Source organism: Musca autumnalis, unplaced genomic scaffold (genome assembly GCF_047663935.1).
Source record: "Musca autumnalis isolate F117 unplaced genomic scaffold, ASM4766393v1 scaffold_4, whole genome shotgun sequence".
In the NCBI taxonomy this organism is placed as follows: domain Eukaryota; kingdom Metazoa; phylum Arthropoda; class Insecta; order Diptera; family Muscidae; genus Musca; species Musca autumnalis.
Window position 1 is genome coordinate 85,453,962 of NW_027411977.1, and position 27,950 is coordinate 85,481,911.

General features: G+C 34.7%; 1 protein-coding gene across 14 annotated transcripts in view; it reads right to left on the reverse strand.

Moving 5' to 3' along the window:
• Positions 1-27,950, reverse strand: part of Spn (protein phosphatase 1 regulatory subunit spinophilin) — a 347,126-nt gene that overhangs the window by 228,408 nt on the left and 90,768 nt on the right. For 11 of the 14 annotated variants that reach the window (XM_073982797.1, XM_073982823.1, XM_073982817.1 and 8 more), the window contains one exon: positions 15,592-16,781. The gene's annotated coding sequence lies outside the window, so the exon portion shown is untranslated. The remainder of the gene's footprint in view (positions 1-15,591; positions 16,782-27,950) is intronic. The other 3 variants (XM_073982801.1, XM_073982807.1, XM_073982799.1) reach the window with 1 other exon arrangement.

Genomic DNA, 27,950 nt, shown 5'->3' on the forward strand with positions numbered 1-27,950 from the left:
ATTAGGTCTATAGATAAATGTGCCAAATTATATGGAAATCGGTTCAGATTTGGATATAGCTCCCATATACATTTTTGGCAGATTTTTGGTATTTGGTGCACAAAACACGTTATATATGTTCGATCTCAATGAAATATGGAATGAGTGACGGAAGTTGGTCTAGAAATAAGTGTGCCAAATTTTATCGAAATCGGTTCGGATTTGGATATAGCTCCCATATATATTTTCGGCTGATTTTTGGTATTTGGTGCACCAAAGATGCTACGTATGTCTAATTTTGATGAAATTTGAAATGTGTGACGGTGTTTCGTCTAGAAATATATGTGCCAAATTATATCGTAATCTGTTCACATTTGGATTTAGCTCCCATATATGTATATTTTACCTATTCACAGTGCACGGCGCTCTTGAAACAATTTTAAATGGAAGGTGCTTACACCTCGGAAATTTTTGCGGATTCTGAAACTACAATGTTTATAGATGAGAACAATCAAAAAACAATAAAAATCGCCGGAGCGCTTTTTAAATAAATCGCGATTTAAGTTGACATTTTTAGGGGTTGTTTAGGTTTCCGCGATTTTGCTTAGAAACCACATTTCCTATCAAAATGGGACTAAAACAAATGTTGTAGCTATGAAAATTCTCTACAAGATTGACCTTTATGATATTCTCAACGGTTTTTCCGTTTTTGAGATATAGAAGTTCAAATTGGGACAATTCAAATTCAATTAAATTCTGTATCGTCCCCTTATAAAACAATGTCATGACTGCAAATTCCCAACTTAAACTTATATATCTAAAAACATGTTACAACTTAGGATAAGTTACTTAAGCCAGTCTTGTAGAGAATTTTCACAGTTTTAAGATTTTCTCAGGTCCCATATCGATAAGACTTACCGTATTCAAGCAAAATCGCGAAACCCTAACAAAAAAACCTAAAAATGTAAACTGAGTTTCATTATCTCAAAAATGGTACAGGCTGGGAACAAATGATAAACGTCAATCCTATAGAGAATTTTCACAGCTACAACATTTTCTTTAGCTCCATTTCGATTGGACTTGCGGTTTCCAAGCAAAATCGTGAAAACCAAAAGACCACCTAAAAATGTGAATTTTGACCGCGATTTATTCAAAAATCCCTACAGCGATTTTTTCTTGTTTTTGGATTTTTCTCATCTATGAACACTGCTGTTTTAGAATTTACAAAAACTTCCCCTGTGTAAGCGGTTTTCATTAAAAGTTACTTAAGGCACACCCTTCATTGTCCCAATTTGAACTTCAATATCTCAAAAATGTTAAAACCTACCAAAATACCGAAAAGGTTAATCTTGTAGAGAATTTTCATAGCTACAACATTTTGTTCAGTCTCATTTTGATAGGACTTGCGGTTTCTAAGCAAAGTCGTGAAAACCTAAACAACTCCTAAAAATGTCAACTTGAATCGCGATTTATTTAAAAAGCGCTCCGGCGATTTTTTTTGTTTTTTAATTTTTCTCATCTATGAACATTGTAGTTTCAGAATCCGCAAAAACTTCCCAGGTGTAAGCACCTTCCATCTAAATTTGATTCAAGAGCACCGTGGGGTATATGCACTTTGATACGACCAAAAATGTGCCTCCACAAAATTACGCTTTTAGACCCCAAGTATGTCAGGACGAAATTTGTTTCAGATAATTTGGAGTCGATTTAGCATTGTCCGTCCATCTGTCGATAGCTCTCCGCCAGCACAGCCGACTGATCCTTTCTTTTTTTCTGCACAACGGCCGTTTTTGGGCGACCCTCACGACCTTCGTTTTTAGCGAGTGTCGGCCACAATTGAACTCTTGCCATCATTATCCACGTCAAAAGTTGTAAAAATTATCGGAAATCAAGTATGGATTTGGATTAAAGCTCAAAAGTTTGGGGGATGTACATAAAGGAATGGACCGACATTGTCCATTTCGGGAGACATTCCCCTCAATAATATAATTTATACTTTTGGTCAATTATATTAGGAAACACATAAAAAACATATTATCTTTGTAAAAAAACATTGGGTACCAACGTGGTGCGATGGTATGCACGCCCGCATTGCACGCAGAAGGTCGGGGGTTCGATTCCCCGGCCAAGCAACATCAAACATTTTTTCAAAGGTGGCAAAATACCCCTCAGTAATGTTGGCGACATTTCCTGAGTATTTCTCCATAAGTGGTGTCTTAAGACACGCCGTTCGGACTCGGCGATAAACAGTAGGTCCCATATCATTAAGCTAAATATGAATCGGGGTGCACACATTGATATGAGAGAAGTCTCCCTTGTCCCGTATGGGATGTTGTGGAACAATGTTTTTTTTTTTGTGTATCTTTCTAAACAGGGACACCTGGAATACCCTCGGAAATTTTTTCCAAAGGATCCTCGAACAGACCCTTAACCGCACTAAAACAAAAATGTTGAAACTTGTGTGGGTGGTATTCCAAGGAGTGATCAGATAGGGCCCACTTTTGAACATAAACTAAGTTGAGACACAATATTTCGAGATCCAAAGTTTGGACCAAATCGGTTGATCCGTTTATGAGATATTGCGCGTACCATTTTAGTGAATATTTTTGAACTTTTGTGGGGGAGGTACCGGGCGAAGGGACCTATAAGCACCACCTTCGAATTTTATCTAATATTCGAAGAAATAGTGCGATATTGCAAAGTATTCGGTTCGAAAGATGTCGTGCGCACCAGCCACTGCACTTGTTGGTTATAGGGGTTTTGTACAGCTTTCAAGAAGTATGGATTTGCAACTCAAAAAATTGTACCATCGTAATAGATGCCTTGAGTGAAACCTGTTGCAACAAAATTCAAAATGATTCAAGAGGAGGTCTTAAACTGCACTTGTCCGAAATTTTGTGTGGGAAGTAACCGCAGAAATGGACTGATATAGCCCATATTATAACCTGATCTATGTCTCGTGGAAATATCACGATGTGCACAGTATGGACCAAATCGGTTACTGATCTAAGCGCACAATATTTCCGAACATTTTTGAACTTTTGTGGTGGAGGTACCGGAAGAGGGGACTCATAAGCATCAGCATCGAGTTTCATATAGTATTCCAAGAAATATTACGATATGCAAAGTGTGAACCAACATAGTTTGCCAACTACACTTGCTGGCCGTAGTGGTTCTTACCACTTTCGGGCCAATTTCTCAGGAAGTGTGGACTTACCCCTGAAAAAAAAACTTTTATTGTCGTAATGGGGGCAGTTAATACAAGTTGTTACAACTAAAATCAAAACGATTCGAGAGGAGGTCCTAAACTGCACCTTTCCGAAATTTTGTGTGGGAGGTATCCGAAGGAGTGGACCGTATAGTCTACATTCGAACTTAATCTAAGTCTCGTAAAAAATCTCGTATGGTACGCATAATTTTACGAAAGCCAAATTTTGGGCCAAATAGGTTAATCCGTTCGAGAGTTATCGTGCGCTCCAGCCAGCCAGACAAACGGACGAACTAGGGATAGGTAATAATCGCATAATCGATTTTCTGCGGTAATAAAAAATCGAAAGTCGTGTTGATGGCAACTGAAATAATCGCCAGACTCAAAATATACTCAAAATACAAACCCAACATACCAGTACAGAACTTGTTAACACATATTTATTAGAAATTTTAATAACTACGAAAAATTTGTATATTGGGTAACTTGAAAAAATGTTTATATTTTGAAGCAAATACAATAAGAAAAATGGCACCTTATAAAAATTGAATGTTTCATAATTTTTGGTTTTTGCTGCAATGGTACTTGTTCCAATACCATTCAAAGGTTACGCTTTCTGATCTGGTGAAGCCATTACAGCGGATAACTTCTGACATTTGTGAATTTATGGACAGTTGTGAACATCTAGTAGACTTTACTAAAGAGTATTAAAGAAGAGGGCCGAGGGCTGCTCTAAAGTTTTTTTCAATTAGATATCTGCTTACAGTGACTTTCAAACAATTACCCATAATTCTGATATATTCAAATTTTAAAATCATTTTGCGTGTGATGCTTTTTTACCGACTCACTTTATAATTAAGAGTTTATGTAATCTTATGTAGAAACAAATCGCGCTATGATACAAGGATATTGTGTTGTAAAACAGTCATAACCCTAGTGTATATACCCTAGTTAGAATAAAAGCTGAGTAAATTCCATTTTTCCGCAAGTTGATTTTTCCAAGTCACTGTAAACAACACAAGATATGGTGGTTTGCCAAAGTGTCCTGCGTACGTTTAGGCTAAAAGCTGTAAAACTTTCCAAAAAATGTCAAATGGCGTCTGGCAACGTACACTCCTACCTAGGCCTGACAGTTATCGTGCAGCGCTCGTATTGGTCACCTATTTCTCCTTTATAGGATGCTAGTTTGTTTTTCTATGGTAAGAACTTTAGGCCTTCTGTATTGCTCACTTTTCTATAGAAAAACTTTATAGTATTTTACAGGAAGACAGTTAGGGCTTTTATCAGGCCTTTTTGTTCTCTGTGGTAAAATGGTAACATTATTTTACAGGAATATCTTTTGAAAATTTTCAAATCCAAATCAATCAACAAAAATCATAACCACTAGAAAATATATGAATGTGTGTGTTCTGACACAAATTATGCCACGTGCAAACGAAAGTATGCAGTTTAGTGGGCTTGTTCTTAGCCAGAGAATGAATGAAATTGAAATTCTTTTAAGCCGTTTATGGTCGAACTGCTAGTTGTTGTATTGTGCGGCTGGGTGGCTGCTGGCTGGCTGGTTGGTTGTCTATCATTTCGTTCATCCGTCATGGTCAGCTGCAATCAATGTTGGTGTTACAAGAATATTTTCCCATAACACCTTAGCTGGGGTATGAATATTCAAATATGTATGCACATAAGGATGATGGATGTTGGAATTGGGTTTTGTTGTCATTGTTATTTAAATGCTCTGTATAATAAGCGAGCGGATTGCAAGCGAACATATGGAGTAAAACGTAAAAGCTGAGAGGAAAGTGTGTATGCAAAGATATTTACATGCATTTATTTATATCAAGGTCAATGGCAATAATTACAATAAAAATCGAACAAGAAGAAAAAATACATACGTTACGTGTATGGGGTAAAACGAACTGGTTTCGTATTTAGGTTTAAAAAATCGATGCAAATCAAAAAGCAAGAAAATTGTTCTACAATTCCAAGTTTTGCTACTTTTATAAAATGATGACGCATCATTTCATCTTTCAATAGAATTTTGGGAGTTATGAAGTTAGACATGGACATAACGCTCAAAACTTTTGGGACTTGCGTTCACCGCGATATAGGGGATATAAGGCGCAATGAGAATTTTGTCCTTTTTTCAAATTTTAATTATTTCTCTTTAAGGAGTTTCTTTAAGACATTTCACTGTTCTTATTTATTGAGTGTACGTAACGTTTTTTTTTTTTATAAAAAAACACATGTCGATATTGCTTTTCAAAAATATTTGTATATGCATTTGTGTATATAAATCTATCATATTCACATCCCCTCTTTCCAATTAACACTGAACACTTACAAGTTTTGCATGCAAACACGAAACACTTATTAAATCTGACATTCAAATTGTGAAGCCATGATTTGTAAAGTGTACAATGACAGTGAAATAAATTTGTAAGTTGTTGAACCCCATGCTTTTTTTGACCACAGAGGAAGTTACTTTCCCTTTTGTTGTTGTTGTTGTTGTTATTGTAGTGTGAAGTAAGTGTGATGGACCATGCCACATCGTAACAAAAGTGATTCGGCAACTTTGAATTATTTAAGGCAACAATTGTTTAACAAACACCACTTCTTGTGGGGAGAGTCCATTAAAAAGATGAAATATTAACATTAGCATCAAAATGTGTAAAAATCGAAAACAATGGCCATTATGTAGTATCCAGTTTGTAAATTTTGCTTTGAATTTAGGAAGTATTTTTTGAGGAAATATTGTAATGTGTATTTTCTCCCATTTCCTTTTACAATGTGTTGGAAGTCTCAATAAAAAATTAGGAAATTCTCAACAAATTGTATATTTTATATTTTATTTTTGCCTTATTAAGGCGAAGGCCATTTATAGTGATATTTAATTAATTCTCTTTCGAGTTGAGCTGTTAGGCTTTTAGAGATACATTGAAAAATTAGGAGTCTACCAAAGTCCCACGCATCCAACCATTACACTACGTTTCACGGGTGGTAAAGCCGATCTTCAGGTGTATTAGGATGTTGTTGTTGTGACAGACGAAGGCAAAGCTTGGAAACTAGTATATATATCGCACTTCATTAGATAAATGTATATGCGAAATTATGTCAGTTAATTGAAACTCCAAACTTTTCCTAGTATTTGTGAACATTGAAAAATTGGATTACCAAGCAGGACTATAGGAAAAGTTTGGAGTTTCAATTAACTGACATAATTTCGCATATACATTTATCTAATGAAGTGCGATATTTATACTAGTTTCCATGCTTTGGATGCGTGGGACTTCGGTAGACTCCTAATTTTTCAATGTATCTCTAAAGGCCTAACAGCTCAACTCGAAAGAGAATTAATTAAATATATTTTATATTTTAAACTTTATATTTTAATTTTATGTTTTTTTTATAATTTATGTTTTATATTTTAAATATATATTTCAATTTTATATTTATTTTACATTTTATATTTTTTTTGTAGTTTATCTTTTATATTATATATTTTTTACTTTATATTTTGTCTTTTATATTTTATCTTTCTTGTATTATTTTTTATATATTTTATATTTCATTTTTTATATTTTATACTTTATATTTTGTATGCTAAATTTTGTATTTTGTATTTTAAATTAAATATTTTATATTTTATCTTTCTTACTACATTTTTATCTATTTTATATTTTATTCATTGGGTGCCATCGTGGTGCAATGGTATGCACACCCGCCTTGCACACTGAAGGTCGTGGGTTCGATTCCCCGGCCAGTCAACATCAAACTCTTTTCAACGGTGGCAAAATACCCCTCAGAAATGTTGGCGACATTTTCTGAGTATTTCAGCCTTGTAAAACTTCTCTACAAGTGGTGTCTTAGACACGCCGTTCGTTTTTTATTTTATGTTTTATATTTTATAATTATTCCACTTTTATAATGAGAAAAAACCGTGATTTTTCGGAATGGCGCAAACTTATATCAAAAGTTATGGTACATTCTGATAAATAGGAGCCCGGCTTATAAGATAGACCAAAAATTAGTGTTGGCAAACGTTGTCAGAATATTTTAATTGTTTTACATAAACTATTCCAATTTTACTCCTTAAAAACACGTGATTTTTCCGAATGGCGCAAACATTTATCAAAAGTTTTAATTTGGTCTGATAAATATATGAAAGATCAAAAATTAGTGTTGGCAACCGTTGCCAAAATATTTTTTTATTTTTTTTTTAATTGTTTTACATAAATTATTCCAATTTTACTTCAGAAAAACGCGTGTTTTTTCCGAATGGCGCAAAGATTTATCAAAAGTTTTAATTTGGTCTGATAAATAAGAGTCCCGGCTATAAGAAAGATCAAAAATTAGTGTTGGCAAACGTTGCCACAATATTTTTTTAATTTTTTTTAAATTGTTTTACATAAAGTATTCCAATTTTACTGCAGAAACAAATTTAAAGGTTTTAATGATTTCAGTTGAGAACAATTTGATTATTTCAGATTGGCGCAACTATATATTCGAGATTAAAGCGCATAAAACATCAAAAGTAACTATGGTCCGCAAATGTTTGCATCATGTAGTTTTTCACCATTGAAATTTAAGTTGTCATAAAATATATCTATGAATGAATGAGATGTATCACAAAAAACTAAGAGTGAAGATGCAAAAACAATTACCTTTGGCGATTTTTATGAGCTATAATGCACATGAGTACAAATAAAACAAGTAGATTTGGCGAACGTTGAAACCAGAATATATTTATATTTTGTAAATGTCTTTCATAAATACTTCCATATTTAAATATTTCAATGGCTTTAGTTGATAAAATTGAGATTTTTCCGAAATAGCGTAAATATGCGCGACATATTATGATTGGATCTGATGATGGAGACTTCAGTGCATAAATCATCAAAAGTAATTATGGTCCGCAAACGATCGCATCATGCACTTTTGAAATTTGAGTTATCTTAAAAATTATCATAAAAAATATGCATGAAAGAAGAGACGTACCACCATTATTAAAGAATGAAGGTTCAAAAACAACTTGGAATTTCTATAAGCTTATCTTGTTGCGTCAACCCTTTATGTCACTTTAAATTACTTTTAGGATAGCTCCAACTTCCCTTATGTCTATCTGCGTTATATTTTTCTAATAATGTAATTGCTAAAATGAAAACCTTTTACAACTTTCAATGTTTCCCAGAAATAGTGATTAACAAATACGATATTAAGTATTTGTGTCATCTCTCGGTATCATCTACTGTAAGTTCCGCTTCACTATTGCGACACCGTGTATTACAATAAAGACGAATCTTAAGAAGATAAAATGGACCTAATAAAGACATCACATATTTAATATTTGAGTTCTTTGACCGTTATTGCTTGCCCGCCCATTTTTCGGGAATCCATAGATTGACTTAAGTTTTACTGTCACCAAGATTAATATTTCTCAAATTTAGATTGAGTCAAATATACTCTATGTAATATTAGCATCCATAAGGAGACCTTCCCCATGTGATAAGATCTTATCCGGTAGGCACGTTGTAAACCACTCTTGCCTAGTTTGAAATGTTTCAATTTTGTAGTTTGGTCCTATGGGATACTTCCCCCGCCATTGCATTCCACATTTTTGCTCGTGATAGTTTCGACCATAACTTTTTATGAGTTTAAAGTCTTTCAAGCTTATAGTGATTCAAAATTATGGTATTTGATATTAGCAGCTCAAAAGGGAGAGCTTCCTATTCCTGACCCCACCACGCTTGTTTTGTAAGAGTTTACGTGTACTTACTTCCCACTAATTTTTACAAAGTTTCGAGACTATATATGTTACCATTCTATAGATATTGGCATACAATATTAAAACAGACGATATTTGGTATTAGCTGCTCAAAGCGGAGAGCTGCTACCCCTTACTCCACCCGCTTATTTTGTAAGAGATGACGTGTACTTACTTCCCACTAAGTTTGACAGAATTTGGAGATTATATTTGTTCGAAAACGACAATAAAATATATGATATCTGATATCAGTAGCTCAAAGGGGAAAACTCTTCCCCTTGAGCCACCGCGCTTATTTTGTAAGACATGACGTGTACTTACTTCCCACTTATTGTGGCAACATTTGAAGGCTATATCTGTTGTTATCATTCTATACACAGAAGAAAAATGCGGCGATAAAAAATATCATATTGACGAAACTCGATAAAATTATTTGATCACAAAGTAAAAATACAACTGATAAAATATTTCACATATTGACTAAAATATTTATCGATTTTTATACCCTCCATATTGTGGAGGGTATAAAAATCGATAAATATTATAAATTTGTCATTCCGTTTGTAACACATCGAAATATTCGTCGGAGTCACTATAAAGTATATATATTATTGATCAGCATAAAATTCTATGTCGATTTAACCATGTCCGCCTGTTCGTCCGTCCGTCTGTCTGTCTGTTGAAATCAAGATACAGCTCGCTATTTTAAAGATAGAGAGTCAATATTTGGTACAGAAGTTTTTATTACTTGCAGGATGTTTGGTATTGAAAATGGGGTATACCGGTCCACGTTTTGATATAGCCCCCATCGAACGGTACCTCCCCATTTTCGGTATTTTGAACGTTGTTGCCTCAATATTCCATATGGCTGAAATTTGGTATTTAGACTTCGTTGGGGGTACTCAAACTTCCCCTTTAAATTTGTCGTTATAGGTCCATGCGTTCATATAGCCCCCATGGAAAGGTACCTCCCGATTTTCCGTATTTTGAAGTTTGTGGCTTCAATATTCCTCCAAATTCCAATTGGTATTTAGTCTTCAATGTGATATAAAACTGTTCGCCAGAAATTTGTCTGTAAAGGTCGACGCTTTCATATTGCCCCATTTCCGACTAAAATTCGTCCGTATAGGTCCACGTTTCGATATAGCACCCTTAGAACGGTACCTCCCGATTTTCGTAATACTGAAGATTGTGACGTCAATATCCCACCGAAATGGCTAAAAATCGTTATTTAGTCTTCCAAGAGTTATAAAATATTCCATAGGAGTATTATCAGTATAGTTCCACGTCTTCCTATATCCCCACAGAAGCGCACTTCTTGATTTTCGGTATTTTTTAAGTTTTACCCACATTCTCTTACCGAAATATAGGAAATTTGGTATTTATAGTACGTTTATATATAGCAGGATTTAACAAACCCACTGGGTTTCAAATGTCATTTCCATTGGGTATTCGTCAAATAAATCCTCATAAAGAAGGTTAATCCTGCAAAAAGCTATAATATAAACAGGATATTAGTCTTCTTTGAGTCCAAAAACTTTCCGTAAGAAATTTGTCGGTATAGATCGACGTTTTGAAATAGACCCCATAGAACGGTGCCTCACATTGCTGAAATGTAGTATTAATTCTTCTTCATAGACGAAATGAAACTAATTATTCCATTTTACTTCAATACAAATTGTGGTGGAGGGTATAACAAGTTCGGCCCGGCCGAACTTAACGTCGTTCTTACCTGTTTTTATTGAACTGATAAAAAAATATGTGGAGTATTTTGATAAATATTTTTTGTCAATATGTGAAATATTTTATCAGTTGTATGTTTACTTTGTGATCAAAAAATTTTATCGAATTTTGTCAATATGAAAATTTTTTTATCGCCGGAAAATCGATAAATTTTTGATTGAATCTTTGAATTTTTAATCAAATGCCTAAAAATTTTTTCTGTGTAGATATTCCCATACAAGATTTACATTTTTGGAGGTACCTCCGATTCTGATGCTATATCTTTAGATCAACGCAGAATTTCAAAAATTTATATAGCCTATTTTAATTTCAGGCGATGCTGTTACATACTCTGAAATTTTCAGATTTGTTGAGCGGTTTTTGAGTCTATAAGGCACAAACAAACAAACGTACAAACAATTTTCTATTATATATATATATATATATACTAGCAAATGCCCGCTACTTCGTATGCGGAATATATAATCAATATTTAATGCGGGAATGGTGAATGCTGGAGATTCTGTTGTACTAAGACCTATTTTTATTACCAATATTTTTTTCGATTGTAGCCAGAATTTACAAAAAAAATCTGCCGTATCGCATCCCTACACAACTACCATATTTTTTATTTCGAATTTTCAAAACTACGTATCATATTGCAAATTTCAGATTTGACTCCTGGTTCTAACCCTTCCAACATATATTCTAACCCCAATTCACTATTTAGTACTTTTTGTATAAATAAGTACGAATTTGAAAAGCCTCCTCCCTACCTCCACTCTAAACACCAATTGCTAATCTAATGCCAAATTTCAAAATTCCAGTTCTACCCCTTACAAAATCACAAATTGTACAAAATTCTATACCATATAGCAAATACCAAAAGCTACCAAATTTTGTACCATTTAGCACTTTTCGTACACGATTTTCCAAAATGTACTTTCATATCTATCCGTTCACCTAAACCCAATTTATAGCCAATGTAGTTCCATTTAGCACTTTTCCATAAGTACGAATTTCCAAAACTACCTCAATCCTACATTCCAACAGTAATCTGTCCACGCAAATAGAAATAGTAGCGAATTCTGTACCATTTAGTACTGCTTCGTGCACGTTAGTACGATTTTCCAAAGCTACCTCTATATCTCAATTCTATATTCCAACAGTAATCTTAATTCCATATTTCAGGATTCCAGCTCTTCAAATCCAAATCATACTAAGCTCACTACCATTTAGGACTTTTCGATCTTTGGTACATCTTTCTTACTCTTGATCAGTGACCCCAATTCCAAATTTCAGGATTCCAACTCTATCCGTTCACCCAAATCCAAATTGTACTAAATTTAGTACCATTAAGAACTTTTCGTGCACTGATGTATAGTTCGAATTTCCAAAAACCTTTTCTTGTTACTATCCACCAGTTACCCTAATTTCAAATTTCAGGATTCCAGCTCTATCCGTTCACCCAAATCCAAATTGTACTAAATTTAGTATCATTTAGTACTTTTCGTACCCTTATAGTTCGAATTTACAAAAACTTTCATTGTTACTCTTCATCAGTGACCCTCATTGCAAATGTTTGTATTCCAGCTCTATCCGTTCACCCAAATCCAAATTGTACTATATTTAGTACCATTTAGTACTTTTTGTATACTTTTAATTCGAATTTTAAAAACCTTTCTTTTTTACTCTCCATCAGTGATCCTCATTCCAAATTTTAGGATTCCAGCTCTATCCGTTCACCCAAATCCAAATTGTACTAAATTTAGTACCATTTAGTACTTTTCGTGCACTTATAGTTCGAATTTCTAAAAACTTTTCTTTGTTACTCTCCATCAGTGACCCTCATTACAAATTTCAGGATTCCAGCTCAATCCGTTCACCCAAATCCAAATTGTACTAAATTTAGTACCATTTAGTACTTTTCGTACCCCTATAGTTCGAATTTACAAAAACCTTTCATTGTTACTCTTCATCAGTGACCCTCATTCCAAATGTCTGTATTCCAGCTCAATCTGTTCACCCAAATCAAAATTGTACTAAATTTAGTACCATTTAGTACTTTTCGTACGCTTATAGTTCGAATTTCCAAAAACCTTTCTTTGTTACTCTTCATCAGTGACCCTCATTCCAAATGTTTTTATTCCAGCTCTATCCGTTCACCCAAACTCAAATTGTACAAAATTTAGTACAATTTATTACTTTTCGTACACTTATAGTTCGAATTCCAAAAACCTTTAATTTTTACTCTTCATCAGTGATCCTCATTCCAAATTCCAGGATTCCAGCTCTATCCGTTCACCCAAATCCAAATTGTACTAAATTTAGTACCATTTAGTACTTTTCGTACCCCTATATTTCGAATTTACAAAAACCTTTCATTGTTACTCTTCATCAGTGACCCTCATTCCAAATGTCTGTATTCCAGCTCAATATGTTCACCCAAATCAAAATTGTACTAAATTTAGTACCATTTAGTACTTTTCGTACCTTTAAGTTCGAAATTCAAAAAACCTATCATTGTTAATCTTCATCAGTGACCCTCATTCCAAATGTCTGTATTCCAGCTCAATCTGTTCACCCAAATCAAAATCGTACTAAATTTAGTACCATTTAGTACTTTTCGTACCCTTATAGTTCGAATTTCCAAAAACCTATCATTGTTACTCTTCATCAGTGACCCTCATTCCAAATGTTTGTATTCCAGCTCTATCCGTTCACCCAAATCCAAATTGTACTAAATTTAGTACCATTTAGTACTATTCATGCACTTATAGTTCGAATTTCCAAAAACCTTTCTTTTTTTACTCTCCATCAGTGACCTTAATTCCAAATTTCAGGATTCCAGCTCAATTCGTTCACCCAAACCCAAATTGTACTAAATTTAGTACAAGTTATTACTTTTCGTACACTTATAGTCCGAATTCCAAAAACCTTTCATTTTAACTCTTCATCAGTGATCCTCATTCCAAATTTCACGATTCCAGCTCTATCCGTTCACCCAAATCCAAATTGTACTAAATTTAGTACCATTTAGTACTTTTCATGTACTTATAGTTCGCATTTCTAAAAACTTTTCTTTGTTACTCTCCATCAGTGACCCTCATTACAAATTTCAGGATTCCAGCTCAATCCGTTCACCGAAATCCAAATTGTACTAAATTTGGTACCATTTAGAACTTTTCGTGCACTTATAGTTCGGATTTCCAAAAAAAATTCTTTGTTATTCTCCACCACTGACCATAATTTCAAATTTCAGGATTCTAGCTCTATCCGTTCACCCAAATCCAAATTGTACTAAATTTAGTACCATTTAGTACTTTTCGTACACTTATAGTTCGAATTCCAAAAAACTTTCATTTTTACTCTTCATCAGTGATCCTCATTCCAAATTTCAGGATTCCAGCTCTATCCGTTCACCCAAATCCAAATTGTACTAAATTTAGTACCATTTAGTACTTTTCGTGCACTTATAGTTCGAATTTCTAAAAACTTTTATTTGTTACTCTCCATCAGTGACCCTCATTACAAATTTCAGGATTCCAGCTCAATCCGTTCACCCAAATCCAAATTGTACTAAATTTAGTACCATTTAGTACTTTTCGTACCCCTATAGTTCGAATTTACAAAAACCTTTTATTGTAACTCTTCATCAGTGACCCTCATTCCAAATGTCTGTATTCCAGCTCAATCTGTTCATCCAAATCAAAATTGTACTAAATTTAGTACCATTTAGTACTTTTCGTACCCTTATAGTTCGAATTTCCAAAAACCTTTCTTTGTTACTCTTCATCAGTGACCATCATTCCAAATGTTTGTATTCCAGCTCTATCCGTTCACTCAAATCCAAATTGTACTAAATTTAGTACCATTTAGTACTTTTCGTACCCTTGTAGTTCGAATTTCCAAAAACCCTTTGGTACATCTTTCTAACTCTCCATCAGTTACCCTCATTCCGAATTTCAGAATTCTAGCTCTTCCCGTTTGCCTAATACCAAGATTACCATATTTAGTACCTTTTAGTACTTTTCGTACACTTCTAGGTCGAATTTCCAAAAACCCAGCCTTATCTCACCCCTACACACCAACAGCAACCTACACCCAAAATTTCAAGTTTCTAGCTTCAGCCGTTTCGTCTGGGCGTTGATGAATCAGTCAGTCAGTCAGTCACTCACCTCACTACTCTTTTATATATATAGATATATAGATATTAAACATTTTATATTTTTTATTTTATATTTTATACTTCACATTTTATAGTTTATATTTTATATTTAATATTTTGTATTTTACATTTTATATTTTAGATTTTGTATTTTATGTATATGAAAGATTTTGAATATCTTCTGTCTTAAGAAAAACCATAAAATATTCCGTCTATGGAAGACCTCTAAAGGACTATATGTCCTTTAAAAGGTCTTCGGTCCAAACACAATCCTTAAAGGGTCTTCCGTCTATTATGTCCTTTAAAGCGTTTTCTGCCTATGGAAGACATTTAAGAAGTCTTTTATCTACAAAACCACCTTAAGAAAGTCTTCGTTTTATACATGAACTTTAAACGGTCTTCGGTCTATGACAGCCTCTATAGTGTCTTCCGTCTATGGACGACCTTTCAAAGATCCTCGGTCTAGGGATAACAATCCAAAATGCTATCCTCCATTAACAACGATGTATCATAGATTTGTCATCGTAAAATAAGACACAAAGTGCTTATAAGGGTAATTAGTTTAGAGTTTCGTATTAAGATGTTCGGACTTCGTTGTGGCGATTAATATATGACTTTGGAATACATGTAAAGGAACTTCAGTATAATGTTGGCATTAAATTTTACAAAATTTAAGAATATTTCCCACAAATTGTGGTCAACTTTTTCTCATTGCACTGCAACGTGATTAAGACTGCACTGCTATGGGAAACTTACCTTTTTATAGTAGTAGTTGTTGTTGTAAATTATAAATAAACAATACTGTGTTGTTTCTTGTTGTAGTTGTAGTTGTGGAACAAGGGATACCTCCCGGGCTACTTGTTCCAGGAATGTGTTTGCAAGTCTTTTTGTTGTTGCTGTTGTTGTAGATTTTTAGATTACTGGCTGCGTTGTTGTTGTTGTTGGTTAATTGTTTCTGTTTTTGTTTCGTTGTTAAAAAGGAGAAGTTCGTTTTCTTTTTGTTTTGTTCAACAAATATTTTCCTTAGTTTTCAAACAAACTGTTTTCTTGTATTGTTACTGTTCGTTTGTTATTGTTGTTTTCATGTTATTTACATAATAATTGTTTTTGTTGTTATTCTACTTCTTCTTCTTCTTCTTCTTCTTTCGACCTGAATGAATGAACAGAAATGAGAATAAGAATAAAGTGAGGGGAATGTTCTTTTTTGTCTTTTTTCCAGATGTGGGGAGTTGAGTTGGTTGTTTAGAATGGATATTGGTGTTGCTGTTGCTTTCGGTGTTCCTTTATAACTGAAGTTGCTGTAACTGAAACACGACGACTAGTTGATGTGGTGGTATCTGTGACTGATACTCGTAACTAAATAAATCGATGTCAGCAGTTTTGTTATACTCCGTTGTGGTTTTTGTTGCCAATGCAAATTTTGTTTGGTGCATTTTGTAGATGTGTGTGAGTGTGTTTATGCAAACATAAAACTCCAACTGGGGATATTGACAGCAAAGCTGGCGCTGTTACAGTTGTCGGACACCCTTTACACTTTACCCAATAACACTAGAAGCGGTCATACAAGACCCCACAATATAGATTTCTGACAGGAAATTTTATATCCAGATTGAAAAACTGTCTATCTGGTTGGTCGTTGTTTGTATTTCGATTTCATTCAATTTCGCTAATTTTGTATTGTGCAGCTGCGCATTCATGCATTTAGCTCCAATATTGCAGAGGGATCAAAGGTGAAGAGGTGGCAAATAAGAAAAACCACTACAAATGCAATATACAAATGTGTATGAAAATTGTTGTGTTTACAAAGTTTGATCTTTTTCCATTCTTCGTATACATATTTGACCAAGTGCTCGTTGAGATCTTAAGCAATGCAAAGTTAATGTGGTCTACTCAATATCTTCCACTACTGCATCCATCTCCTTTGCCTTGTAAATTCCATAGACAATCTAAAAGAGATAGAAAACATATTTTGCATTATTGCATGGTCCGCAGAAACAACAATGGGAAATAAAAATATAGATAAACTACATTGGGGATGGAATGGATCATCAAAATTTATGAAGATGAACTAATGACAATCGCCTTACATTAGCTGAATACAAAATTATTTCCGTGATGTAGTAGATGTTTAAGAAGATATAAGACACAATAAAGGTATATTGACTGAAGCAAATCGGTTGAACAAATGTTTATAAAAGCTAAAAAGGGGCGCCAATTTTATATGGAGTCTATAACATTTAAAATCTATAAAATATACAATGTAAAATACAAAATATAGAATAAACAAGTAAAAAAGTATCAGTCGGCTTTGCCGACAGAGATATACCCTCAGCCTGTATATGTATATTGAAACAATTAGAGATCAAAAGTTTTGCGGAGGAGATACTAAAAGGAATGGATCTATATTGACCATTATGGAAGTGGATCTCCAGCCACCACATATGGTGCCATACGGGGTTTTTACACCCTTCGGGATGTTTGCTCAAGAAGTATGAACTTGCCCCTGAAAAAGCATTTACCATCGTAATTGAGGCAGCGAATGCAAGTTGCTTCAACAAAAATCAAAGTGATTCGATAGCAGGTCTTAAAGTAAACTTATCCGAAATTTTGTGTGGGAGGTACCGGATGGAGTGGAAAAATATAGTCCATATTTGAACCTGATCTATATCTAGCAGATATATTAGGATGTGTGGGTGCCACCGTGGTGCAATGGTATGCACGCCCGCCTTGCACGCAGAAGGTCAGGGGTTCGATTCCCCAGCCAGGCAACATCAAACATTTTTCAACGGTGGCAAAATACCCCTCAGTAATGTTGGCGATATTTCCTGAGTATTTCAGCCTTGAAAAACTTCTCCACAAGTGGTTTCTTAAGACACGCCGTTCGGACTCGGCGATAAACAGTAGGTCCCATATCATTGAGCTAAATATGAATCGGGGTGCACTCATTGATATGAGAGAAGTCTCCCTTGTCCCGTATGGGATGTTGTGGAACAATGTTTTTTTGTTTTTATTAGTATGTGTACAGCATGGACCAATTCGGCCACTCCCTTCAAGAGTTACCGTATGAACAAATTTTCCTAAAATTTTTGAACTTTTGTGGGGGAGGTACCTGAAGGAGTGGACCGATATGGCTTATCTTTAAACTTAAACCATGTTTAGACAAAATATTACTAAGGCCAAATTTTGGGCCGAATCGGCAGATCCGATCGAGAGTTATCTAGCGCTCCAACCACCCCACACAGTGTCATAGGGGTTTTTGCTATTTTTTCAGGAAGTATGGACTTGCCTCAAATAAAACTTGTACCGTCGTATGGTCAATCCAATTTGCTAAAACAAAAATCAGCGATTCGAGAGATGGCTCTATACTGAACTTTTCCGAAATTTTGTGTGGGAGGTACCCGAAGGAGTGAACCGATTGAGTCTATATTGAAACATTATCTAAGTCTGGTACACATTTTACGATGGGCAAAGTATGGACCAAATCGGTTACTCCCTTCAAGAGTTATCGTGCGCACAAATTTTCCGAACATTTTCGAACTTTTGTGGGGGAGATACCGGAAGGCGTGGATCTTCGAACTTAAACTAAGTTTGGACAAAATATTACAAAAGCCAAATTTTGGATCGAATCGGTTGATCCGTTCGAGAGTTATCGTGCGCACCAGCCAGCCAGACAGACGGACGGACATTGCTCAATCGACTCCAAATTGTCTGAAACACATTTCGTCCAAACATACTTGGGGTCTAAAACCATTATTTCGATGAGGCACATTTTGCCCGTATGAAAGTGTATATACCCTCGTTAGCATAAATGCTGAGGGTATAAACATATAAAATACAAAATATAAATTATAAAATATAACATTTAAATTATAAAATATTAAAAAAAATATATAAATTTTAAATTATACAATAAAAAATATAAAATACAAAATATTAATTATAAAATATAAAATTTAAATTACAAAATATAAAACAAACAAGTAAAAAAGTATCCGTCGGCTTTGCCGACAGAGATATACCCTCAGCCTGTGCAAATTAAAACACTTGTTTCACAAAAAACTTATGTATTTAGGGGGTTTCAAAATTTTGGTCGTATGAACCGACAAAAATGTTGATAGGATTAAAGTTCAAAAATGTTGCGGAAAAGGTACATAAAGGAATGGACCGACATAGACCATGGGTGTGCCATAGGCGGTTTTTACACCCTTCGGGCTGTTTTCTCAAGAAGTATGGACTTGCCCCTGAAACAACTTTTACCATCGTAATTGAGGCAGCAAATGTAAGTTGCTTCAACAAAAATCAAAGTGATTCAATAGCAGGTCTTAAAGTGAACTTATCCAAAATTGTGTGTGAGATGTACGGGATGGAGTGGACAAATATAGTCCATATTCGAACCTGATCTATATCTGGTAGATATTATGAGAATGTGTAATGTATGGACCAAATCCGTCACTCCCATCAAGAGTTATTGTGCGCACAATTTTTCCGAATATTTTTGAACTTTTGTGGGGTAGGTACCTGAAGGAGTGGACCGATATGGCTTATCTACGAACTTAAACTAAGTTTGGAAACAATATTACGAAGGCCAAATTTTGGCCGGAATCGGCATGTCCGTTCGAGAATTATCTTGCGCTTCCACCCATAAACATGGTGTCATAGGGTTTGTTTTTCAACTTTCAGGCTATTTTTTCAGGAAGTATGGACTTGCCCCTGAAGAAACTTGTACCTTCGTATAGGGGACAGTCAATACAAGATGGTACAACAAAAACCAAGGCGATTCGAGAGCAGGTCCTAAACTGAACTTTTCCGAAATTTTGTGTGGGAGGTACTCGAAGGAGTTTACCGATTGAGTCCATATTGGAACCTCATCTAAGTCTGGTAGAAATTTCATAATGTGCAAAGTATGGACCAAATCGGTTACTTCCTTCAAGAGTTATCGTACGCACAAATTTTCCGAACATTTTCGAACTTTAGTGAGGAGGTACCGGAAGGAGTGGACCGATATAATCCATCGTTGAACTTGAACTAAGTTTGGACAAAATATTACGAAAGCCAAATTTTGGACCGAATCGGTTGATCCGTTCGAGAGTTATCTTGCGCTCCAACCACTACACACGGTGTCAGAGGGTTTTTTGTACAATTCAGGCTATTTTTTCAGGAAGTATGGACTTGCCCCTGAAGAAACTTGTACCTTCGTATAGGGGACAGTCAATACAAGATGGTACAACAAAAATCAAAGCGATTCGAGACCAGGTCCTAAACTGAACTTTTCGGAAATTTTGTGTGGGAGGTACCCGAAGGAGTGGACCGATTGAGTCCATATTGGAACCTCATCTAAGTTTGGTAGAAATTACACGATGTGCAAAGTATGGACCAAATCGGTTATTCCCTACAAGAGTTATCGTGCGCACAAGTTTTGCGACAATTTTTGAACATTTGTGGGGGAGGTACCTGAAGGAGTGGAGCTATATGGCCCATCTTCGAACTTAAATCGAATCTGGACAAAATATTTCGATACCCAAATTTTGAACCGAATCGATTGATCCGTTCGAGAGTTATCGTGCGCACCAGCCAGCCAGACAGACCGACAGACAGACAGACAGACGGACGGACATTGCTAGATCTACTCAAAATTGTCTGAAACGGATATCGTACAAACATACTTGGGGTCTAAAACCATTATTTCGATGAGGCACATTTTTGGTCGTATCAAAGTGTAAATACCCTCTTTAGCCTAAAGGCTGAGGGTATAAAAATACAAAATATAAATTATAAAATATAAAATTTAAATAATAAAATATAAAAAACAAGTAAAAAAGTATCAGTCGGCTTTGCCGACAGAGATATACCCTCAGCCTGTGTGGATTGAAACACTTTTTTCCAAAAAAAAAAACGTATGTATTAAGGTTTTTAAAATTTTGGGCGTATGAACCGACAAAAATATGGATATGATTAAAGCTCAAAAATTTACGGAGATATCAGACTATCCTACCAAACACATAATATCGATGTAAACAGGACCACTAGAAAAACCTTCGGTAAAAATGTCCAAAGGATCCTCGAACAGACCGTTAACCACACAAAAATGTTGAAGATTTGGGTGGGTGGTACCCCAAGGATACCCCAAATTTGAACATGAACTAAGTTTCGACAATATTTAGAGATCCAAAGTTTGGACCAAATCGGTTGCTAGGTCTATGGGATTCGCGCGTACCATTTTAGCGAATATTTCGAATTTCGAACTTTTGGCGTATAAGCACCACATTCGAATTTCATATAAAATTCGAAGAAATATTACGATATCCAAGGTGTGGAAGAACGCAGTATTCGGTTCGAGTTCTCCAGCCACTGCATATGGTGCCATAGGGGTTTTTTACAACTTTAGAGCTGTTTTCTCAAGAAGTATGGACTTGCCCCTGAAACTTTTACTTTCGTAATTGAGGCAGCGAATGCAATTTGCTTCAACAAAAATCAAAGTGATTCGAGAGCAGGTCTTAAAGTGAATTTATCCAGAATTTTGTGTGGGAGGTACCCGAAGAAGTGGACAAATATAGTCCATATTCGAACCTGACCTATACCTGGAAGATTCATTAGGATGTGTAAAGTGTGGACCAAATCGGTCACTCCCATCAAGAGTTATCGTGCGCACAATTTTTCCGAACATTTTTGAACTTTTGTTGGGGAGGTACCTGAAGGAGTGGACCGATGTGGCTTATCTTCAAACTTAGACTATGTTTGGACAAACTATTACTAAGGCCAAATTTTGGACCGAATCGGCAGATACGTTCTAGATTTATCTTGCGCTCCAACCACCTCACACGGTGTCATAGGGGTTTTTTGCAACTTTCAGGCTATTTTCTCAGGAAGTATGGACTTGCCCCTAATGAAACTTGTACCGTCGTATGTAGGGTAGTGAATACAAGTTGCTAAAACAAAAATCACAGTGATTCGAGAGATGGCCCTAAACTAAACTTTTCCGAAATTTTGTGTGGAAGATACTCGAAGGAGTGGGCCGATTGAGAATATATTGGAACCTCATCTTCCTCTTGTAGAATGTTTAGGATATACAAAGTTTGGGAAAAATCGGTTACTCCCTTCAAGAGTTAGCGTGCGCACAAGTTTTGCGACAGTTTTTGAACATTTGTGGGGGAGGTACCTGAAGGAGTGGACCTATATGGCCCATCTTTGAACTTAAATCAAATCTGGACAAAATATTTCGACACCCAAAATTTGAACCGAATCAATTGATCCGTTCGAGAGTTATCGTGCGCACCAGCCAGACAGACGGACGGACATTGCTAGATCTACTCAAAACTGTCTGAAACGGATATCGTACAAACATACTTGGGGTCTAAAATCATTATTTCGATGAGGCACATTTTTGGTCGTATCAAAGTGTAAATACCCTCTTTAGTCTAAAGTCTGAGGGTATAATAAAATACAAAATATAAATTATAAAATATGAAATATAAAATATAAAATTTAAATTATAAAATTTAAAATACAAAATTTAAAATACAAAATATAAATAAAATATAAAATATAAAATACACAGAAAAAAAAGCCACCCAGAAAATTTTGATTAAAAGCTTTATCACCATATTTTTGTCGAATGGCGATAAAATTTTACGAATATATAGGGAAAATGTTTATCAAACATGAAAATGTTACTAAAAAGCGATCAATAAACGATTTCAAACATATAATTTATTGAAATTTGTTTATGGTTATTAATAAACTTCTGTAGTTAAAATGGTTTTCAACGTTTGTCGCAGGTTCTCGCTCTCAAGAGCGAGAGAAACAACATTTTTAGGGCATAAAGAGAGCGCTACAACAATGTGCTGTGTTTTTTTCTTGAGATGTGAGTGTCGTTGCTATCTATGTATGTATATTTCAAAGCATGGTCATTAAATTTTTGCGGCATGAAGGGATGGAGCGTTTGTGTGGCATTTGGCTTGTTTATTTATTTGGGCTCGGGTGAAGGCTTGTATGTAAGTTTGTTACTGATTTTTATGAACCTAACAAAAGAAGAGGGAAAGAAAAAACGGTACGAGTTCTCATGTTTTTTTCTGCTTGGTGGTTTAGGAAGGCAGATAACATTTTTTAACCATCAATTTGGTTTATTTTGGCAGTTCCTTTAAAACAGTCGTTGTATGTGGATCGGCAGTGCATAAATCTGTGTTTGTGTGTTTTCTTAAAGTAAAGGTGCTTTTCAAGTAAATTAAATGGCCAATACATTTTATAATTGAATTCACGAATATGAAAAAGGATAATAAGAATATTTTATTGGACAAACAAGCAACCGCATGTGATATTGGTAATAACATCAAAACAAATATTTTCCGCTGATGAATTTCAATGTGGCAGAAGAATGTGTTTCATTTCACAACGTTTAATGATGTTCCCTGTATTTTATATTTAAAAGTGATTTATTTGTTTTCTTATATTAAAATTAATGTGTGTCACTAAATAATTATGTACTTCTGTTATTAATTATTCCATTCCGTTTTTCTTTCTTTCATCTGTTATTTTTTATGTACCTATGCGTCTGGTACTTGGCATTTCAATTAAATAAATAACCACGACCATTTATAAATGTGTGTATGTATCTTTTTTTGTGGCTTTTGGGTTTGTATTTAACAAAAAGAACAACAAAATAATTGTAAATATGAATATTATTTTATTGATTGGAAAAAATGCATTAAAAAATTTTTAAGTCAGTTCAAAATAAAAAAAATCGATAAATATTTTAATCAATATTACAATTTTATTTTATCAACATGTATTTTTACTTTGTGATCAAAAAATTTTATCGAATTTTGTCAATATGACAATTTTTTTTATTGCCGGAAAATCGATACATTTTTGGTTGAATCTTTGAATTTCTTTATCAAATGGCTACAATTTTTTTTCTGTGTATAGATTATGAAATATAAAATCTATATAAATAAAAATCAAATGTCGTTCGTTGGTAACACTATGCGACACGAAAATTATTAACCATGTTTTGACACCGCAGCGTGATAGAAGACCAAAAATAAGAAGACGTGTCCCGGGGTTTTTCCCTATCACTTTAACTTTCGAGAAAATGGGGATACATATAATCACTTTCTGAGTCGATTCATGCATGTCCGTCCGTCTGTCCATGTATTTTTGTTCGCAACGTACAGGTCGCATTTTTTGTCCGACTACAATTTTTTTAGCCATAGGAAGAACGCTATTGCTTTTGGTGAAAATCGGTTCAGATTTCGATATAGCTCCCATATATATTTTCGCCCGATTTCACGTATTTGCTGCACCAAACACACTGTGTACGTCCAATTTTGACGAAATTTTGAATGCGTGACTGAATTCGGTCTACAAATAAATATGCCAAATTATATCGAAATCGATTCAGATTTGGATATAGCTCCCATATATATTTTCGTCCGATTTCACGTCTTTTCTGTACCACACACGCTATATATGTCCGATTTCGATGAAATTTGGAATGTGTGACTGAATTCGGTCTAGAAATAAATGTGCCAAATTATATCGACATCGGTTCAGATTTGGATAAAGCTCCCATATATATATTTTCGCCCGATTTCACGTATTTGCTGCACCAAACACGCTATATACGTCCGATTTTGATGAAATTTGGCATGTGTGACTGAATTTGGTCTAGAAATAAGTGTCCCAAATTATATCAAAATCGGTTAAGATTTGGATATAACTCCCATATGTGGTTGTGTCTCCGACCTTACCTACTTTTTTAGGAACCAAAGACTTGAACACGCACACTTTTTAAAATATGTTACATCTACAAAACAACTGAACCGATTTTCCTGAAATATTCAGGGAATGTACAGGGATGGCATTTCGAAGGGGGCGGGGTACTTCCCTTTGTCATATTTTAAAAACGCCATGTCTTTTTGAATAAAATTGTTGTTATGTATATTTTATGAATTTCGGAGGAGGTGGGTGGGGTACCTTCTCCACGCCTTTCTTTTAAACGCTATATGTATAAGCCAAACCTATGATTTTATCAATTTCAGCATAAATTTAGTGAGTCAATGGTGTGTACTAGGGTTAGTCATTTTTTCATTTTTTTCGAATATCAATAATCTGTGGAAATGGCATGTAGGGCAGGCAAAAATAATAAGAATTGCGTTTTTACTTTTTCGAAATTGTAAAAAAACCTTCCGCACAAAATGCAATTACTTTAGCTAAAAACAAACTTTTTTAGTTTACTTTTTTTTATATTTGAGAAATTTTTTTCTGCAATAGTTGTTCTTGGAAATAATTTTTTTTAGTTGGTTTTAGTGCATCGATTTCAAATATGCAATTTGATCAAAAATCTGTCATTTAGTTTTTAAGCTACATCGATTTTAAAATTTGCAACTCGGTTTCATTTCCCAGTTTTAAAAATGTTTTTTCACAATTTCGAAAAAGTAAAAACGCAATTCTGCTTGTTTTTGTCTGCCCTATATGCTATTTCCACAGATTTTGAATCTAAAAAAATGACTAACCCTAGTGTGTACCCTATGTACATATTTGGAGCCATAATACCGGACCATGCCCACTTTTTTAAATATGTCATATCTTGAAAACTGATGACAACGCCCACTTTTTTCATTACACTATTTTACCAAAACTACTGAACCTAATTTCATGCAATTTTCAGAAAATGATCAGGAATGTCCCGTGGTCCAAAATTCTATATATTTGTAGACGAAATTGGGGGATCCACTGTCTTATAATCGCTATATATGCTAAACTTATGAGTGCATCGGCTTGCAAATTAATTTGCGAGGCAATGGTGGTTGTGACCCCGACGAGAAACGATATATTTACAAATTTCATTTAAAGGTGAGGTTCAACGGTCCATCAGCCATGAAAAACTAAAACATAAAAGCCTCAATAAGCGGGAAAATTCGACTTAAGCATTTTTTTTTTCAACTTTTATAATTAGACCGCTTTAGTAAAACGACAAGGGACATGGACGATAATAAATCCTAAACCACATCAATGGGCGAAAAAATCCGACAAAGTCCGTAAGAGAAAAGAAAAGGTTACAGACAAAATCTGTTGATAAATTTAAAATTCTCCTCGGTTTGACAATGGACCGAAGAAGTGAGTTAGAAAATACCTATTTTTGAATTGTCAAGCATAAAGTCCATAAAAAGTCGTCATTAAAACTCATTACGACGGGCCAGCAACGCCCGTATGCTACTATAAAATATAAGTATAAAAATATATCAATATTTAAATGTTTTAACAAAACTACTGATCCATAACTGAAACAATTTAGCAACATTTATAATTGATGGGAACCAAATTTCGATTTTCGTCTTTTCATTTTCAAAAGCCTTTGAAATGAGGCTAAGAATTTAAGGCATCGATATTAATTCCAATCACATCAATTCCAAAATTCATAGCCACATTGTCATTTCGCTTTATGCGAATATTATTTGGATATAAGAATTTACCGTAACTATTGGCCAATGAATGAACGGAATAATAAATCAGAAAGAAATGGTCTTTTAAAATATTTCTATGCCGAGTCTTCTTTGTTTAAAAGGTGTAAAACAACAAAAACAACCAATTAACTTTATTTCTCTCCACGGGGGAAAATTGTACTGACATTCATTTGGAAGGTGTGGTAGTGATGGTGAGAGTTGGCAAAAACAAAAAAATATACTGCGATGACCCAACCCAACAGTAGGCTAATTTTAATAATAAGACTTTTACCACTTAACAAATTACAATAGAGGAAAGGGGAAAGAATCCTACATGACAAATGAGTGTGGAGTAAAATGCTGTAAATGTTTTTTTTTCTCAAGAAGACCACAAGCTAATATGCCGCTCATTAATTTAATGAAAATATATGCGACGCACAAAACGTTTATCAATTGGAACCACGTAGTCAGCGACGAGTAGTTGAACGTAAATCACATGTTTGGTGACATTGTCCAGCTGCGACGAGACCTCTGACGGGAGTTAGGGACAAGGGACTGTGAAGTTGATTACATACTTCAACACTGGGAAATTTTAAATAGAAGGGTTATGCCATAACAATGGACAAGTGTCTGCACTTGTGCTGAATGGAAGTTCAAACAGACAGCGACACCACCCCTACTTGTGATTTTTGTAATTAAATAAGAGAGTGAGGAGGTGCAATCGAGTACTTTTGTTTAATAATTAATTGCACAAAACAGCAATATTTATAAATTAAGATTTGAACAAATGCAGATATGGGAATACAACCACATCGACGTTTGTGGATAAAATATTTACGTTTGTAAACAAAAATATCCTCGAATGTGAATAAAACGTTTGTGGATAAAAATATCCATGATTGAGGATAAAAATATTCACGACTGTGGATAGAAACAACCACGCTTGTAAATAAAAATATCCATGATTGAGGATAAAAATATTCACGACTGTGGATAGAAACAACCACGCTTGTAAATAAAAATATTCACGCTTGTGGATAACAATATCCTCGATTGTGGATAAAAATATCCACGCTTGTGGATAAAAATATCCTCGATTGTGGATAAAAATATCCACGCTTGTGGATAACAATATCCACGCTTGTGGATAACAATATCCACGATTGTGGAGAACAATATCCACGCTTGTGGATAACAATATCCACGCTTGTGGATAACAATATCCACAATTGTGGATAACAATATCCACGCTTGTGGATAACAATATCCACAATTGTGGATAACAATATCCACGCTTGTGGATAACAATATCCACGCTTGTGGATAACAATATCCACGCTTGTGGATAACAATATCCACGCTTGTGGATAACAATATCCACGCTTGTGGATAACAATATCCACGCTTGTGGATAACAATATCCACGCTTGTGGATAACAATATCCACGATTGTGGATAACAATATCCACGAATTTGGATAAAAATATCCACGATTGTGGATAAAAATGTCCACGCTTGTGGATAACCATATCCACGATTGTGGATAACAATATCCACGCTTGTGGATAACAATATCCACGCTTGTGGATAACAATATCCACGCTTGTGGATAACAATATCCACGCTTGTGGATAACAATATCCACGCTTGTGGATAACAATATCCACGCTTGTG